The sequence below is a fragment of the Taeniopygia guttata genome, chromosome 1A (genome assembly GCF_048771995.1).
Source record: "Taeniopygia guttata chromosome 1A, bTaeGut7.mat, whole genome shotgun sequence".
Classification (NCBI taxonomy): Eukaryota; Metazoa; Chordata; class Aves; order Passeriformes; family Estrildidae; genus Taeniopygia; species Taeniopygia guttata.
In genome coordinates, this window is record NC_133025.1 from 488,777 (window position 1) to 507,938 (window position 19,162).

The following is a 19,162-nucleotide window of genomic DNA, read 5'->3' on the forward strand; positions in this document are numbered from 1 at the left end:
CCTTTTCCCATCTTTTGGTGTTCCAAGGGGGAAAACCTGGGCTCCTTTTCCCATCTTTCAGTGTTCCAGGGAAAACCTGGGCTCCTTTTCCCATCTCTTGGTATTCCAGGGAAAACCTGGGCTCCTTTTCCCATTTTTCAGTGTTCCAGGGAAAATCTGGGCTCCTTTTCCCATCTTACAGTTCCCAGGGAAAACCTGGGCTCCTTTTCCCATCTTTCAGTGTTCCAGGGAAAACCTGGGCTCCTTTTCCCATCTTTTGGTGTTCCAGGGAAAACCTGGGCTCCTTTTCCCATCTTTCAGTGTTCCAGGGGGAAAATCTGGGCTCCTTTTCCCATTTTTCAGTGTTCCAGGGAAATCCTGGGCTCCTTTTCCCATCCCTCAGTATTCCAAGGAAAACCTGGGCTCCTTTTCCCATCTTTTGGTGTTCCAGGGAAATTCTGGGCTCCTTTTCCCATCTTTTGGTGTTCCAGGGAAATCCTGGGCTCCTTTTCCCATCTTTCAGTGTTCCAGGGGGAAAATTTGGGCTCCTTTTCCCATCCCTCAGTATTCCAAGGAAAACCTGGGCTCCTTTTCCCATTTTTCAGTGTTCCAGGGGGAAAACCTGGGCTCCCTTTCCCATCCCTCAATATTCCAGGGGGAAAACCTGGGCTCCTTTTCCCATCTTTCAGTGTTCCAAGGAAATTCTGGGCTCCTTTTCCCATCTCTTGGTATTCCAGGGAAATTCTGGGCTCCTTTTCCCATTTTTCAGTGTTCCAGGGAAAACCTGGGCTCCTTTTCCCATTTTTCAGTGTTCCAAGGAAAACCTGGGCTCCTTTTCCGATCTTTTGGGACACAGGGTCCCGTCCTCTTCCCGCTCCGTGCCCGGTGGGATGTGCTGCTCCGGGTTTTCCCAGCTGGAGCTGTGGGGTGGAATTCCCAAATTCCCTGAATCCCCAAAACCCCAAATTCCCTGAGTTCCCTGAATCCCCAAATTCCCCGAAATCCCCGACTCCCCCAATCCCTGAATTCCCTAATTCCCTGAATCCCTGAATTCCTGATTCCCTGAATCCTCAAATCCCTGAATCCCCAAGTTCCTGAATTCCCTGACTCCCTGAATCCCCAAATTCCTGACTCCCCAACTCCCCAAATCCCTAATTCCCTGACTCTCAGAATCCCCTGAATTCCCCGATCCCCCGACTCCCCAAATTCCTGACTCCCCAAATTCCCGAATTCCCAACTCCCCAACTCCCCAAATTCCCGAATTCCCGAATTCCCAACTCCCCGACTCCCCAAATTCCCGACTCCCCAAATTCCCGACTCCCCAAATTCCCAAATTCCCGAATTCCCAACTCCCCAAATCCCCAAATTCCCAAATTCCCGACTCCCCAACTCCCCAACTCCCCAAATTCCCGACTCCCCAAATTCCCAACTCCCCAACTCCCCAAATTCCCAAATTCCCGACTCCCCAACTCCCCAACTCCCCAAATTCCCAAATTTCTGACTCCCCAACTCCCCAACTCGCTGAATTCCTGACTCCCTGAATCCCCAACTCTGTGACTCCCTGACTCCCCGAATTCCCGAATCCCCGACTCCCCAAATTCCCGACTCCCCAAATTCCCGAATTCCCGACTCCCTGACTTCCCGAATTCCCTACTCCCCAACTCCCCAAATTCCCAAATTCCCGACTCCCTGACTTCCCAACTCCCCGAATTCCTGAATTCCTGACTCCCCAAATTTCCAAATTCTTGACTCCCCAACTCCCAGAATTCCTGAATTCCCAAATCCCCAACTTCCCGACTCCCCAAATTCCCGAATTCCCAACTCCCCAAATTCCCGACTCCCCGACTCCCCAACTCCCCAACTCCCCGAATTCCCAAATTCCCCAATTCCCAACTCCCCAAATTCCCAACTCCCCGACTCCCCAACTCCCTGAATTCCCGACTCCCCAACTCCCCAAATTCCCAAATTCCCGACTCCCCAAATTCCCGACTCCCCGAATTCCCGAATTCCCGATTCCCCAACTCCCCAAATTCCCGACTCCCCAAATTCCCAAATTCCCAAATTCCCGACTCCTCGACTCCCCAAATTCCCAAATTCCCGACTCCCCGACTCCCCAACTCCCCGAATTCCCAAATTCCCGAATTCCCGAATTCCCGATCCCTGCCTTCCCGCCTCCCGCGTTCCCGAGCGGAGCTAAAAGCAGCACAAAGGAGAAATTGCCGCCATCCCACTCGCGCAGCGGCTCTGTCACCGCTGTCACCGCTGTCACCGCTGCCACCGCTGTCACCGCTGCCACCGCTGTCACCGCTGTCACCGCTGTCACCGCTGTCACCATGACAACGGGCACGGCACTGCCACCCCCGACAGCCCCGCGGCGCGGAGGGGACAGCGGTGACAAAGTGGCAGAGGGTGGCACTGGCCAGGCCTGGTGACAATATGTGGCAGTGGTGGCAGTGAGTACCAGGCCTGGTGGCAATATGTGACAATATGTGGCAGTGGTGGCAGTGGGTGGCACTGGCCAGGTCTGGGGACAGTGGGAGCAGTGGTGGCAGTGGGTGGCAGTGGATGCCAGGCTTGGTGGCATCTGGTGGCAGTGGGTGGCACTGGCCAGGCCTGGTGGCAATATGTGGCAGTGGTGGCAGTGGGTGGCACTGGCCAGGTCTGGGGACAGCGGTGACAAAGTGGCAGTGGTGGCAGTGGGTGGCAGAGGGTGGTACTGGCCAGGCCTGGTGACAACATGTGGCAGAGAGTGGCAGTGGTGGCAGTGGGTGGTGGTGGGTGGCACTGGCCAGGTCTGATGGCATCTGGTGGCAGAAGGTGGCACTGGCCAGGCCTGGTGGCAATAGGTGGCAATAGGTGGCAGAGAGTGGCAGTGAGTGGCACTGGCCAGGTCTGGGGACAGCGGTGACAAAGTGGCAGTGGGTGGGAGCTGGTGGTGGTGGGTGGCACTGGCCCAGCCTGGTGGCAATATGTGGCAGTGGTGGCAGAGGGTGGCATTAGCCAGGTCTGGGGACAGCGGTGACAAAGTGGCAGTGGTGGCAGTGGTGGCAGAGGGTGGCACTGGCCAGGCCTGGGGACAGCGGGAGCAGTGGTGGCAGTGGGTGGCAGCTGGTGGTGGTGGGTGGCAGCGGGTACCAGGCCTGGTGGCAATAGGTGGCAGTGGTGGCAGCTGGTGGCAGTGGGTGGCACTGGCCAGGCCTGGTGGCAATATGTGGCAGTGGTGGCACTGGGTGGCACTGGCCAGGCCTGGTGGCAATAGGTGGCATCTGGTGGCAGTGGGTGGCAGAGGGTGGCACTGGCCAGGTCTGGGGACAGTGGGAGCAGTGGTGGCAGTGGGTGGCAGTGGGTACCAGGCCTGGTGGCGTCTGGTGGCAGAGGGTGGCACTGGCCAGGCCTGGTGACAATATGTGGCAGTGGTGGCAGTGAGTGGCAGCTGATGGCAGTGGTGGCAGTGGGTGGCACTGGGCAGGCCTGGGGACAGCAGTGACAAAGTGGCAGTGGGTGGCAGCTGGTGGTGGTGGGTGGCACTGGCCAGGCCTGGTGGCATCTGGTGGCAATATGTGGCAGTGGTGGCAGTGGGTGGCACTGGCCAGGCCTGGTGACAATATGTGGCAGTGGGTGGCAGTGAGTGGCAGTGGATGCCAGGCCTGGTGGCAGAGGATGGCAGTGGTAGCAGTGGGTGGCACTGGCCAGACCTGGTGACAATATGTGACAATATGTGGCAGTGGTGGCAGTGGGTGGCAGTGGGTGGCACTGGCCAGGTCTGGGGACAGCAGTGGCAAAGTGGCAGTGGTGCCAGTGGGTGGCAGACGGTGGCACTGGCCAGGCCTGGTGGCAATATGTCGCAGTGGGTGGCAGAGGGTGGCACTGGCCAGGACTGGTGGCATCTGGTGGCAGAATGTGGCACTGGCCAGGCCTGGTGGCAATATGTGGCAATAGGTGGCAGTGGTGGCAGCTGGTGGCAGAGGGTGGCACTGGCCAGGTCTGGGGACAGCAGGAGCAGTGGTGGCAGTGGGTGGCAGCTGGTGGTGGTGGGTGGCAGCGGGTACCAGGCCTGGTGGCAATAGGTGGCAGTGGGTGGCACTGGCCAGGCCTGGGGACAGTGGTGACAAAGTGGCAGCGGGTAGCAGTGGGTGGCAGCTGGTGGCAGTGGGTGGCACTGGCCAGGCCTGGTGACAATATGTGGTAATATGTGGCAGTGGGTGGCAGCAGGTACCAGGCCTGGTGGCATCTGGTGGCAGTGGGTGGCACTGGCCAGGTCTGGGGACAGTGGGAGCAGTGGTGGCAGAGGGTGACAGAGGGTGGCAGTGGTGGCAGAGAGTGCCAGGCCAGGTGGCATCTGGTGGCAGCATGTGACGGAGGGTGGCAGAGGATGGCACTGGCCAGGTCTGGTGGCAGCGAGTGACAGAAGGTGGCAGTGGTGGCAGCAAGTGGCAGTAGCTGGCAGTGGCCAGGCCTGGTGGCAGAATGTGGCAGTGGTGGCAGAGGGTGGCACTGGCCAGGCCTGGTGGCAATATGTGGCAGTGGTGGCAGTGGGTGGCACTGGCCAGGCCTGGTGGCAGTATGTGGCAATATGTGGCAGTGGTCGCAGTGGATGCCAGGCTAGGTGGCATCTGGTGGCAGTGGTGGCAGTGGATGACACTGGGCAGGCCTGGTGGCAATGTGTGGCAATATGTGGCAGTGGTGGCAGAGGGTGGCACTGGCCAGGTCTGGGGACAGCGGTGGCAAAGTGGCAGTGGTGGCAGCGGATGGTGGTGGGTGGCACTGGCCAGGCCTAAGGACAGCGTGGGGCACTGGTGGCAGCGGGTGACATGCCAGGTGACAGCAGGTGGCACTGTGCCACCCGCCCGGCCGGCGCTGGGGACAGCAGGGACGCGCTCCGGGTAACCCGAGCGGGAGCGGCCACCGCCACTCGTGAATTATTGAGGCCCCGCGGCGGCTCGGTGACACCGGGGTGGCCCTGGCGCGTGACTCGGGGACACAGGTGTCCCCTGCACCCCACTGGTGTCCCCTGCACCCCACTGGTGTCCCCTGCACCCCACAGATGTCCCCCTGCACCCCACAGATGTCCCCCTGCACCCCACAGGTGTCCCCCTGCACCCCACAGGTGTCCCCCTGCACCCCACCGATGTCCCCTGCACCCCACAGGTGTCCCCTGCACCCCACAGGTGTCCCCCTGCACCCCAGAACCCCATAATTCCAGAGCCTCAAAACCCCATAATCCCAGATCCTGAGAATCCCAGAACCCAGAATCCCCAAATCCTAAAATCCCAGAATCCCAGAATCCCAGAAATCCAAATGCCAGAACCCCATAATCCCAGAGCCTCAAAACCCCATAATCCCAGAGCCTGAGAATCCCGGAACCCCAGAATCCCAGAAATCCAAATGCCAGAACCCCATAATCCCGGAGTTTGAGAACTCCATAATCCCAGAACCTGAGAATCCCAGAACCCAGAATCCCCAAATCCTAAAATCCCAGAATCCCGGAATCCCAGAACCCCAGAATCCCAGAAATCCAAATGCCAGAACCCCATAATCCCAGAGCATCAAAACCCCATAAACCCAGAACCTGAGAATCCCAGAATCCCAGAACTCCAGAACCTCAAAATACTAGAACCCAGAATCCCCAAATCCTAAAATCCCAGAATCCCGGAATCCCAGAACCCCAGAATCCCAGAAATCCAAATGCCAGAACCCCATAATCCCAGAGCCTCAAAACCCCATAAACCCAGAGCCTGAGAATCCTGGAATCCCAGAACTCCAGAACCTGAGAATCCCATAACCCAGAATCCCCAAATCCAAAAATCCCAGAATCCAGGATTCCAGAACCTCAGAATCCCAGAATTTTGGAATCCAAAATCCCGTATTCCCACAATCCCAGAACCCCAGGTTCCAAACCCCACAATCCCAAACCCCAGAATCCCAGAACCCCAGAAACCTGTAATCCCATAATCCAGGACCCTAGAATCTGAGAATCACGGAATTCAAAACTCTGTAATCCCAAAACCCCTGAACCCCGTAATCCCAGAATCTCAGAATCCAAAATCCCGTATTCCCACCACCCAGAATCCCATAATCCACAATCCAGAACCCCAGAATCCCAGAAATCCAAATGCCAGAACCCCATAATTCCAGAGCCTCAAAACCCCATAAACCCAGAACCTGAGAATCCCAGAACCCAGAATCCCCAAATCCTAAAATCCCAGAATCCAGGATTCCAGAACCCCATAATCCCAGAATTTCAGAATCCGAAATCCCGTATTCCCACAATCCCAGAACCCCAGGTTCCAAACCCCAGAATCCCAGATCCCAGAATCCCAAAAACCTGTAATCCCATAATCCAGAATCCTAGATCCTGAGAATCACGGAATTCAAAACCCCGGAATCCCAAAACCCCTGAACCCCGTAATCCCAGAATCTCAGAATCCCAAATCCCATATTCTCAGAATCCCAAATCCCATATTCCCACCACCCAGAATCCCATAATCCACAATCCAGAACCCCATAATTCCAAACTCCAGATCCTGGAATTATTTACGTTGGAAAACCCCTCCAAAATCACCGAGGCCGTCCCGTGCCCGGTCCCCACCTTGTCCCCAACCCCACATCCCGAAATTCCCAGGACACCTCCAGTGGTTGACGACCCCCAACACTTCCCTGGGAATCCCATCCCAAATTCCAACGGAATTTTCACGCCGGGATGAGAAGAACCGATAGACCCCGATGGGTTTGGGTTCGGTGCCGAACACCAAAAACCCCAAAAGCGGAGTTTGGGGTTTGGGCTGTCTCCTGTTCATCCCTTGGGAAGGGCTGGCATTCCTGCTTTTTTTTTTGGGAATGATTTCATCTTCCAGGCCCGGATCGTTCTGCTTTTTCTGGAAAACCTCCGGGGAGCGGCAAGAATGGCCGGAAGCGCCGTCGTTCCCTCCCGGAGGAAACGGCCCTTCCCGGCCCTACAGCCGCGGCCTTGGAATTGTTCCCGGCTGGAAAAGCTCCCGGGAATCCGGGATGGGGCCCGCGGGGTCTCCCCGCCGCAATTCCCGATCCTTCGGAAAATCCCGTTGGGATGGGAGATCCCGGAGATGTCCCGGTGGCCTTGGGGACAGTGGGGGGGTGACGGTTTTTACGGATCCGTGGATGAGTTTGGTTTTCATGGAAAAACTGGGCTTGATTTGGGTTTTTTTTTTGCCCCCTCAGGAATTTTCTGGAAAATTAGGGTTGGGATGGGAATAAGAAGGTCGGGATTCTTGGGAATGTCAGAGTTGGGGTGGGAGCAAGAATCCCAAAACGCAGAATCCTTGGGTTAGATTGGGAAGAAGAATTCCAGGATCCTTGGGAATGTCAGGGTTGGCATGGGTACAAGAATCCCAGGATCCAGAATCCTTTGGGATTTGATTGTTGGGATGGGAACATGAATCCCAAAACCCACAATCCTTTGGGATTTGAGGGTTGGGATGGGTACAAGAATCCCAGGATCCAGAATCCTTGGGAATGTCAGGGTTGGCATGGGTACAAGAATCCCAGGATCCAGAATCCTTTGGGATTTGATTGTTGGGATGGGAACAAGAATCCCAGGATCTTCGGGAATGTCAGGGTTGGGATGGGAACAGGAATCCCAGGATCCTTGGGAATGTCAGGGTTGGGATGGGAACAGGAATCCCAGGATCCAGGATCCTCGGGAATGTCAGGATTGGGATCCTGATCCATCCTGGACCACCGGCACAATTCCTTCCCTGTGCCGAGCTGAATTTCTTGGTGCCGATGAAAAACTCAGGAATCTTTTCCCAGCAGCATCCCACTTCTCTTCCAGCGCCTCTGGAATCGCTGGATACACATTCCCAGGGCTGGAATTCCATCGGGCCTCACCTGAGGCCTGAGGAAGGGCTGGAGAGCAGGAAAATCCCTCCCGGTGCTGCCGTGACCCCCGGAGCCAACCCGGGAGCGCCTCCGCCTCCGGAATCTCTGGATCCGGCTGGGAATTCTCTCCTTGGCGCTTCCTGCCAGGCAGGGAAGCGTTTCCTCCCCTTCGGAAAATCCCACGGGATTTTCCGCGCTCCCGCTCAGGATGTCGCGGCTCTTATCTCGCTCCTCTCTCCTTTCCCAAATCCTGAGGTGGCGATTCCGCCTTTTCCTCCCCCTTCCCGCCAGTTTTCCTCCCCATTCCCGCCAGTTTTCCTCCCCCTTCCCGCCAGTTTTCCTCACCCTCCCGTTTCGGGTTTTCCTGGGATTTGTGTTTTATGGGAAGCTCAGGTTGGGAAGGCCTGGGCTGCTCCCAGCATTTCTCTGGCTCTGGAGCAGCCAAAATCCGGGATTTTGGGATATTCCCGCTGGGAAGGAGCTTCTGGGGGTGTTTTCCCTCATCCCAAAACCAGGATTCCCACAGGGAGCTTGGCTGTCCCTGCGGGCAGAGCATTCCATGGATATTCCCGGGAATCTTCCTGCAGCTCCTATAAAACCCAGCGCCACTTTCTTGTCCCCAAAAGTGTCCCCCGAGCTGTGACAGCTGCGGCCGCTCCGGCCCCTCGGGAATTCCGCCAGCGTCATTTTCCACGACTTTTCCAGGTGCAGGAAGGAGGAGACCTTGGGAAACATTCCCAGAATTCCGGCCAGGAGTTTTGGGGCACAAAGGGCAGCCTGGGCACGGCCTTTTCCCAATTTTCCCGTCCTTTTTCCGCCCTTTTCCCCCCCCTTCCCGGCTCCCGGCAGCTGCGGCGCTGGGAGAATTCCCAAGCCATGCATTTTTAATTCCCGAAGAAGCAGCAGCCATTTCAGCGCCGGCTTTGGCGGCGGCGAGCGGTGCCAGAGGCTCCCTGGATATTCCCATGGGCTGGATCCCATTCCCGAATTTCCGGGCTGGAGGTGGGCCCCGGCCACGAGGAGGAAGGACAAGGGGAGATCCACCCCCCGTGAGGGGATATTTAGGGATGGTGGCACCGAGGGGAGGGTGGGAATGGGATGGGAGAGGATCCCGCTGATCCGGAGTGGGAAAAGTGTGGGAAGAGCCACGCTGATCCCGGGTGGGAAAAGTGCTGGAGAATCCCATTGATCCAGGGTGGGAAAAGTGGAGGATCCCACTGATCTGGGGTGGGAAAAGTGCTGGAAGATCCCACTGATCTGGGGTGGGAAAAGTGGAGGATCCCACTGATCCGGGGTGGGAAAAGTGTGGGAAGAACCCCATTGATCCATGGTGGGATCAGTGCTGGAGAATCCCACTGATCTGGGGTGGGAAAAGTACTGGAGAATCCCATTGATCCAGGGTGGAAAAAGTGGAGAATCCTATTGATCCAGGGTGGGAAAAGTGCTGGAGAATCCCATTGATCCAGAGTGGGAAAAGTGGAGAATCCTATTGATCCGGGGTGGGAAAAGTGCTGGAGAATCCCACTGATCTGGGATGGGAAAAGGGGAGGATTCCCATTGATCCAGGCTCAGAAAAGTGGAGGATCCTATTGATCCGGGGTGGGAAAAGTGCTGGAGAATCCCACTGATCTGGGGTGGGAAAAGTGTGGGAAGAACCCCATTGATCCATGGTGGGATTGGTGCTGGAGAATCCCACTGATCCAGGGTGGAAAAAGTGGAGGATCCCATTGATCTGGGGTGGGAAAAGTGTGGGAAGAACCACGCTGATCCCGGGTGGGAAAAGTGGAGGATCCCATTGATCTGGGGTGGGAAAAGTGGAGGATCCCACTGATCTGGGGTGGGAAAAGTGCTGGAAAATCCCATTGATCCAGGGTGGGAAAAGTGGAGGATCCCGCTGATCCAGGGTGGGAAAAGTGGAGGATCCCACTGATCCAGGGTGGGATTGGTGCTGGATGATCCCGCTGATCCGGGGTGGGAGAAGCATCCATGGTTCCCGCTGATTCCTGGGATGTTCCCTGGGGCTCTCACTGGGACAGCACGGGATAGGGATGGGCTCCCCTGGTGGGAATTCTTGGGATAAGGATGGGTTTGTGTGTCAGGAATTCCTGGGATGAGGATGAGTTCCTGTGGCAGGAATTATCGGGATAAGGATGGGTTTGTGTGTCAGGAATTCTCGGGATAAGGATGAGTTCCTGTGTCAGGAATTCTCAGGAAAAGGATGGGTTTGTGTGTCAGGAATTCTTGGGAAGAGGATTTTTTTCCTGTGGCAGGAATTCTTGGGATAAGGATGAGTTCCTGTGGCAGGAATTCTCAGGATAAGGATGGGTTCCTGTGGCAGGAATGCTCGGGATGAGGATGGGTTTGTGTGTCGGGAATTCTCAGGATAAGGATGGGTTTGTGCATCAGGAATTCTTGGGAAGAGGATTTTTTCCTGTGGCAGGAATTCTCGGGATAAGGATGGGTTTGTGTGTCAGGAATTCTCGGGATAAGGATGAGTTCCTATGTCAGGAATTCTCGGGATAAGGATGAGTTCCTGTGTCAGGAATTCTCGGGATGAGGATGGATTTGTGTGTCAGCAATTCTCAGAACACGGAATTCTGACTTCCTTGTGACACCAGCGATGCCCTTCCCTGTCCCTGCTGTCCCTTTCCTGGGAATTCTCCCGTTCCCGCCCTCCTGCCGCCCCCGGTGCCCGTGGATGCATTCCCAGCGTTCCGAATCCCGGGAATTCTCTGAGCTGTCCCCTCTGTGTCCCCACAGGTGGATGAGGAGGGAGCGCTGTGAGCCCGGCCCGTGACTCTCCTGCCAGGTGAGCCTTTCCTGGGATCCGGCCGGGAATGCGGGATGGGAATGGCTCTGGGATGGGGGATCCAGGTGGGAATGTGGGATGGGAATGGCCCTGCAGCCCCTGGAGTGGGAAATCCAGCTGGAATGGCCCTGGGATGGGGAATCCAGCCGGGAATGAGGGCTGGGAATGGCCCTGGAATGGGGAATCTGGCCAGGAATGGCCCTGGAATGGAGAATCCAGCCAAGAATGGGGGCTGGGAATGGCTCTGGAATGGAGAATCCAGCCGGGAATGTGGGCTGGGAATGGCCCTGGGAATGGGGGATCCAGCCAGGAATCACCCTGGAATGGAGAATCCAGCTGGGAATGTGGGCTGGGAATGGCCCTGGAATGGGGAATCCAGTGGGAATGTAGGATGGGAATGGCCCTGGGGTTGGAAATCCAGCTGGAATGGCCCTGGAATGGGGAATCCAGGCCAGGAATCTCCCTGGGGTGAGAGATCCAGCCGGGAATGGCTCTGGGGTGGGGAATCCAGCCGGGAATGTGGGATGGGAATGGCTCTGCAGCCCCTGGAATGGGGAATCCAGCCGGGAAACTCCACTTGGGATCAGGGATGTGGAGATGAGGGCGGGAATGAGACTGGGAAAAGCTGGGAAAAGCTGGGAAAGGCTCGGAGTGGTCACTGCAGGCAGGATGGGAGTGGGAAAAACTGGGAAAGGCTGAGAAAAACTGGGAAAGACTGGGAAAAACAGAAAAAGTGGGAAATGTTGGAAAAGGCCAGGAAAACCTGGAAAAGACTGGGCTCAGGGTGGTCCCTGCAGGCAGGAACAGGAACGGGAATCACAGAGAAATTCCAGGAACTGGGGCAAAATCCCGGGAACCAAGGAGAAATCGTGGGAATAAACTCCCACCTTCTTGCAGAGGAATCAGGGGGGAATTCCGGGGATCACTGAAAAATTCCAGGAGTCGCAGAGAAGTTCCCTGTTCCAGTTCCAATCTGGATCCCAATCCCAATCCTGATCCCAGTCCCAATCCCAATCCCAAACCAGCCGCAGGCCCTGCTGCTGTTCCCACCTGGAGCTGGGAATTGTTGGGATTTGGGATTCCAGCTCCTGTCCCCCAGGCTGATCCCATCCCATGGGTCCCATCCCATGGATCCCATCCCATGGATCCCATCCCATGGGTCCCATCCCATCCCATCCCAACCCAACCCATTTCTAAACCACTCCCGACCATTCCCAAACCATTCCCAAATCATTCCAAACAACTTCAACCCATTCCCAACCCATTCCCAACCATTCCAAACCATTCCAGACCATTCCCAACCATTCCCAGCCATTCCCAACCATCCCAGGCTGTTCCCAAACCATTCCCAAACCATTCCCAACCCATTCCCAACCCATTCCCAATCCATTCCCAACCCATTCCAAACCATTCCCAACCATCCCAGGCTGTTCCCAAACCATTCCCAAACCATTCCCAAACCTCTCCCAAACCATTCCAAACCATTCCAGGACATTCCCAAACCATTCCCAGTCAATCCCAACCGTTCCCAAACCTCTCCCAAACCATTCCCAAACCATCCCAGGCTATTCCCAAACCATTCCCAAACCATTCCCAGTCAATCCCAACCATTCCCAAACCTCTCCCAAACCATTCCCAAACCATTTCTGGCCATTCCCAAACCATTCCCAAACCATTCCCAGTCAATCCCAACCATTCCCAAACCATTCCCAGTCAATCCCATCCATTCCCAAACCTCTCCCAAACCATTCCAGATCATTCCCAAACCATTCCCAGTCAATCCCAACCATTCCCAAACCATTCCCAAATACCCCAAACCATTCCCAACCCATTCCCAACCATTCCAGATCATTCCCAAACCATTCCCAAATACCGCAAACCATTCCCAAACCTCTCCCAAACCATTCCCAACCATTACAGATCATTCCCAAACCATTCTCAGTCAATCCCAAACCATTCCCAAACCATCCCAAACTTTATTCCAAACCATTCCCAGCCCTGTTTTGCCGCTCCGGGTGCTGCAGGCGCTTCCCTGCCGGCTGTGGGAGGGAATGTGGGAATGTGGGAATGTGAGAAATGTGGGAATGTGGGAGCTTTCCCAAGCTGTTCTCCCTCTGGAATGCGTCTGGAGTCTCACGCCAGTGCCAGACTTCCGACAGGGTGACAGCGCCATTCCCTGATTCCCTGGATTTCTCCCTGATTCCTGGGATTTCTCCCTGATTCCCAGAATCTCTCTGTGATTCCCAAAATTTCTCTGTGTTTCCTCAGATATCTCCCCAATTTCTGGGATTCTTTTCCCCCCAAATTCCCGGAATTTATTTTGCTACCTGGAATTTCTCTGTGATTCTCATAACTTCTCCGAGATTCCTGAGTTTTCTCCATGATTCCTGGAATTTCTCTGTGATTCCTGGGATTTCTTCCTGATTCCCAGAATTTCTCCTTGATTCCCGAGATTTTTGCCCAGATCCTGGGATTTCTCTCTAATTCTTGGATTTCCCCCTGATTCCCATAATTTCTCCCTGATTCCCAAAATTTCTCCCTGATTCCCAGAATTTCTCCCTGATTCCCACGATTTCTCCTCAATTCCTGGGATTTTGCCCCAAATCCTAGAATTTCTCCATGATTCCCATAATTCCTCCCTGATTCCTGTCATTTCCCTCATGATTCCCAGAATTCTTCCCCGATTCCTAGAAATTCCCCAATTCCCAGAATTTCTCCATGATTCCCATAATTTCTCCCTGGATTTCTCCTTGATTCCTGGGATTTTGCCCCAAATCCTAGATTTTCTCCACGATTCCCATAATTCCTTCCCAATTCCTGTCATTTCCCCCATGATTCCCAGAATTTCCCTGATTCCCAGAATTTCTCTCCGACTCCCGGATTTCTCCACAATTCCTGGGATTTTGCCCCAAATCCTAGAATTTCTCCACGATTCCCATAATTCCTTCCCGATTCCTGTCATTTCCCCCATGATTCCCATAATTTCTCCCCAATTCCCATAATTTCCCCCTGATTCCCATAATTTCTCCCCGATTCCCTCAATTTCTCCGCGATTCCCGAAACGTCTCCGACTCCCAGGAAATCCCCCCGACTCCCGGATTTCCCGGGCGTTTCCCGGGATCCCGGCTCGGGATTAGGGTCGAGCAGATGGAGCGCTGCTGATCCCATTAACGGGGCCGGTTTGGGGGGGGCCCGCGCCGTTCCCGGATTTCCCGGGATGTTTTTCCCGGCTGGAAAATCCCGGATCCAGCTCTGGCCGGTCCCAGCCCCTCGGGCAGCGCGGAATTCCCGGGAATAGGTGAGATCCAACCGCTGGGATGGGCTCTGGAGGGGGTGGCAGCGACGCTTCCATAGAATCCCTGGAAATTCCCGTTTTTTGGGGGCAGTGCGGGTCCCCGCCAGGGTCACCCCCGGCCTGGCAGTGCCACCAGCGGGATTTCCTGGGATGAGAGCGGGAATTGTGGCAGCTGCCAGCGCTGTCCCCGTGTCCCTGGTGGCGTTTGGGGACTCTGGAATTGTCCCCGATCCATGGGAATGTCGGTGCTCCAGGGGACGTTTGGGGCTGTCCCCATCCCGGGATCTGCGGGATCCTGGAGTGCTCCAGCCCTGGCAGGGATTTCCTGTGTCCCCTACGAGCACGGCCCTGTCCCCTCTGTCCCCATTCCTGTCCCCTCTGTCCCCATTCCTGTCCCCTCTGTCCCCATTCCTGTCCCCTTTGTCCCCTTTATTCCCCCTGTCCCCCCGTTCCTCTCCCTCTGTCCCCTCTGTCCCTGTCCCCTGTGTCCCCATTCCTGTCCCCTTTGTCCCCCTTGTCCCCCCATCCTCTCTGTGCCCCCTGTGCCTGTTCCCCTGTCCCTGTCCCCATTCCTGTCCCTCTGTCCCTGTCCCCCATCTCTGTCCCCTCTGTCCCTCTGTCCCTGTCCCCATTCCTGTCCTCTTTGTTGCTGTCCTGTCTGTCTCCATTCCTGTCCCCATTCCTGTCCCCTTTGTCCCTGTCCCCCTGTCCCCATCCCTATCTCCCTCTTCCTGTCTCTCTGTCCCCCTGTCCCTCTGTCCCTGTCCCTCTGTCCCCATTCCTGTCCCTCTGTCCCCCCATTCCTCTCCTTCTGTCCCCCTGTTCCCATCCGTCTGTCCCTGTCCCCATTCCTGTCCCCTCTGTCCCCCTGTCCCCGTCCGTCTGTCCCTGTCCCTCTGTCCCCATTCCTGTCCCCCCTATCCCTCTCCCCCTGTCCCCTCTGTCCCTATTCCTGTCCCTTTTGTCCCCTTTATCCCCCCTGTCCCCATTCCTGTCCCTCTGTCCCCTCTGTCCTGCTGTCCCCTCTGTCCCTCTCTCTCCCCACCCTTCTGTCCCTGTCCCCCCTCTCTGTCCCCTCTGTCCCTCTGTCCCCGTCCCCATTCCTGTCCCCTTTGTTGCCGTCCTGTCTGTCTCCATTCCTGTCCCCATTCCTGTCCCCCTGTCCCCATCCCTGTCCCCCTGTCCCCATCCCTGTCCCCAATCCTGTCCCTCTGTCCCCATCCCTGTCCCTCTGTCCCTGTCCCCCTCTCCCCATCCCCGTCCCTCTGTCCCCGTCCCTCTGTCCCTGTCCCTCTGTCCCTGTCCCTCTGTCCCCATCCCTGTCCCTCTGTCCCTGTCCCTCTGTCCCGCGGTGGCGCGGCGCGCGTGGCGCTGCGGTTTCCATGGCGACGGTGCCGGGAATGTTCCCATGGATACGGAGCGGGGGGGGGGACAGTCCCGGATCGGGGGGACAGTCCCGGATCGGGGAGGTGACGGGGAAGGCCCCAAAATCTGTCCTGTCCCCAAATCTGTGTCCTGTCCCCAAAATCTGTGTCCTGTCCCCAAATTTCCCTCCTGTCCCCAAAATCTGTGTCCTGTCCCCAAATCTGTCCTGTCCCCAAATCTGTGTCCTGTCCCCAAAACCTGTGTCCTGTCCCCAAATCTGTCCTGTCCCCAAATCTGTGTCCTGTCCCCAAAATTTGTCCTGTCCCCAAATCTGTGTCCTGTCCCCAAAATCTGTGTCCTGTCCCCAAATCTGTCCTGTCCCCAAAATCTGTGTCCTGTCCCCAAAATCTGTGTCCTGTCCCCAAATCTGTCCTGTCCCCAAATCTGTGTCTGATCCCCAAAACCTGTCCTGTCCCCAATCCTCTCTTCTGTCCCTGAGACCTCTGTCCTGTCCCCCAAAGTCTCTGTCCTGTCCCCAAATCCCTGTCCTGTCCCCGAAATCTGTGTCCTGTCCCTGAAATCTGTGTCCTGTCCTCAAAATCTGTGTCCTGTCCTCAAAATCTGTGTCCTGTCCCCAAATCTGTGTCCTGTCCCCAAATCTCCCTCCTGTCCCCAAATCTGTCCTGTCCCCAAAATCTGTCCTGTCCCAACATCTGTGTCCTGTCCCCAAAATCTGTGTCCTGTCCCCCAATCTGTCCTGTCCCCAAAATCTGTGTCCTGTTCCCAAATTTGTCCTGTCCCCAAAATCTGTGTCCTGTCCCCAAAATCTGTGTCCTGTCCCCAAATCTGTGTCCTGTCCCCAAAATCTGTGTCCTGTCCCCAAAATCTGTGTCCTGTCCCCAAAATCTGTGTCCTGTCCCTAAAATCTGTGTCCTGTCCCAACATCTGTGTCCTGTCCCCAAAATCTGTGTCCTGTCCCCAAAATCTGTGTCCTGTCCCCAAATCTGTCCTGTCCCCGAAATCTCTCTCTTGTCCCCAAATCCTTGTCCTGTCCCCAAATCCCTCTCTTGTCCCCAAATCCCTCTCCAGGGGTTGGGACCGCCGGGAATTTTGGGATTTTGTGGCACCAAACTCTGGGATCATCCCGGAAGGGCTGGGCAGGGATGGAGCAGCTCAGCCAGGAAAATCGGGAATGTTCTCCCAAAACACAGGAGCTCAGGAAAATTGGGAATGTTCTCCCAAAACACAGGAGCTCAGGAAAATCGGGAATGTTCTCCTGGAACACAGGAGCTCAGGAAAATCGGGAATGTTCTCCTGGAGCTCAGGAAAATTGGGAATGTTCTCCCAAAACACAGGAGCTCAGGAAAATCGGGAATGTTCTCCTGGAATACAGGAGCTCAGGGAAAATCGGGAATGTTCTCCTGGAGCTCAGGAAAATCGGGAATGTTCTCCTGGAACACAGGAGCTCAGGGAAATTGGGAATGTTCTCCCAAAACACAGGAGCTCAGGAAAATCGGGAATGTTCTCCTGGAATACAGGAGCTCAGGAAAATTGGGAATGTTCTCCTGGAACACAGGAGCTCAGGAAAATTGGGAATGTTCTCCCAGAACACAGGAGCTTAGGGAAATCGGGAATGTTCTCCTGGAACACAGGAGCTCAGGAAAATTGGGAATGTTCTCCTGGAACACAGGAGCTCAGGAAAATTGGGAATGTTCTCCTGGAACACAGGAGCTCAGGGAAAATTGGGAATGTTCTCCCAAAACACAGGAGCTCAGGGAAAATTGGGAATGTTCTCCTGGAACACAGGAGCTCAGGGAAAATTGGGAATGTTCTCCCGGAGCTCAGGAAAATCGGGAATGTTCTCCCAAAACACAGGAGCTCAGGAAAATCGGGAATGTTCTCCTGGAATACAGGAGCTCAGGAAAATTGGGAATGTTCTCCTGGAACACAGGAACTCAGGGAAATCGGGAATGTTCTCCCAAAACACAGGAGCTCAGGGAAAATTGGGAATGTTCTCCCGGAACACAGGAGCTCAGGAAAATTGGGAATGTTCTCCTGGAACACAGGAGCTCAGGGAAAATTGGGAATGTTCTCCCGGAGCTCAGGAAAACTGGGAATGTTCTCCCAAAACACAGGAGCTCAGGGAAAATTGGGAATGTTCTCCTGGAACACAGGAGCTCAGGAAAATTGGGAATGTTCTCCTGGAGCTCAGGGAAAATTGGGAATGTTGTCCTGGAACACAGGAGCTCAGGAAAATCGGGAATGTTCTCCCGGAACACAGGAGCTCAGGAAAATCGGGAATGTTCTCCTGGAATGCAGCTGGAGCCCCCTGGGATGGTGGGATTGGAATGGGATGGGATTTGAGGTCCCTTCCCACCCAAACCATTCCGGGATTCTGGGATCGAGGAGGCCCCGAATCCATCCCGAGGGATTTTTATGGAATTTGGGGGTGGAAAAGGGAAGGGAGACCCTTCCTGGAGTCCCGAGATTCCCAGTGAAGCCCCCGGATCCCAAAATTCCTTCCTGGAGCAGAATCCGGGCTCCAATCCCTCCAGGAATGGAGAGAATTCCCAGGAAAGGGAGCTCGGGGTGGGATTTTGGGAAGGAATTCCCTTGGATGGGGTTTGGAGCAGTTGTCCCCAAGTGGTGGCACTGGTGGCGATTGTCAATGTCCCATCCCAAACCGTTCCCTGATCCTACTCCAGGAATCTGGAGAATCCCAAGAAACTCCACCCGGGATTCTTCCCACGGATCTCCCAGAAATCCCCCCCAGCCCGGCCCTGCTCGGGGGTGGCCCTGTCCCTGTGCCGGACATTTGGGGACACTGATGTCCCCGCCATGTCCCGCTGGTCCCCAAGGGGGTGGCGCTCGCGCGGTGTCCCCTCCGCGGTGTCCCAGTGCCCCGGGAAGAGCGGGAGAGGAAAAATCCATGGAATTCCCCGGCAGGCGCTGGGGACACTGCGGGGACACTGCGGGGACACTGCGGGGACACTGCGGGGACACTGCGGCCACCCGCGGGCGATCGATGCTCCCCGCGCTGTCCCCGTGTCCTGGCACGGGCGGGGACTCCGGGGGGGACAATCCCGATCCTGTCCCTGTCCCTGCCCCTGTCCCTGCCCCTGTCCCTGCCCCTGTCCCTGTCCCCTGCCCCTGTCCCTGTCCCTGTCCCCTGTCCCCTGTCCCTTCTTCTGTCCCTGTCCCCTGTCCTTTTCCCCTGTCCCTTTCCCCTGTCCCCATGTCCCTGTCCCTGTCCCCGTCCCGTTGTCCCTGTCCCCTGTCCCTGTCCCCAGTCCCTGTCCTTTTCCCCTGTCCCTGTCCCCTGTCCCCTGTCTCTGTTCCTGTCCCTGTCCTTTTCCCCTGTCCCTGTCCCTGTGTCCCTGTCCCCTGTCCCTGTCCTTTTCCCCTGTCCCCTGTCCCTGTCCCCATCCCTGTCCCCTATCCCTGTCCCTGTCCTTTTCCCCTGTCCCTGTCCCCTGTCCCTGTCCCTGTCCCTGTCCCCATGTCCCTGTCCCCGTGTCCCTGTTCCTGTCCCTTCCCTTTCTGTCCTTTCCCCTGTCCCCTCTTTCTGTCCCCTGTCCCTGTCCCCTGTCCCTGTCCCTGTCCCCTGTCCCCTGTCCCTGTCCCCGTGTCCCTGTCCTTTTCCCTGTCCCTGTCCCTGTGTCCCCCTGTCCCTGTCCCTGTCCCCTGTCCTTTTCCCCTGTCCCCTGTCCCTGTCCCCCCGCTCTCCCTCCCGTGTTTGTCCCCGAGCCCCCCCGCGGTGACAAAGGCCACTCGGTGTCCCTGTCACATGGCTTGGGGACAGCAGCGGTGACCTCGCCGTGCCCAGATAAGCGCGGGGACAGCCGGGCCGGGCTGGC

The 19,162-nt window shown here is 56.3% G+C and overlaps 1 protein-coding gene across 9 annotated transcripts in view; it reads left to right on the forward strand.

Moving 5' to 3' along the window:
* The window catches only part of SHANK3 (SH3 and multiple ankyrin repeat domains 3), a 151,293-nt gene that overhangs the window by 4,354 nt on the left and 127,777 nt on the right, over positions 1-19,162 (forward strand). For all 9 annotated transcript variants that reach the window (XR_012051824.1, XR_012051825.1, XR_012051820.1 and 6 more), the window contains exon 2: positions 10,597-10,645. The gene's annotated coding sequence lies outside the window, so the exon portion shown is untranslated. The remainder of the gene's footprint in view (positions 1-10,596; positions 10,646-19,162) is intronic.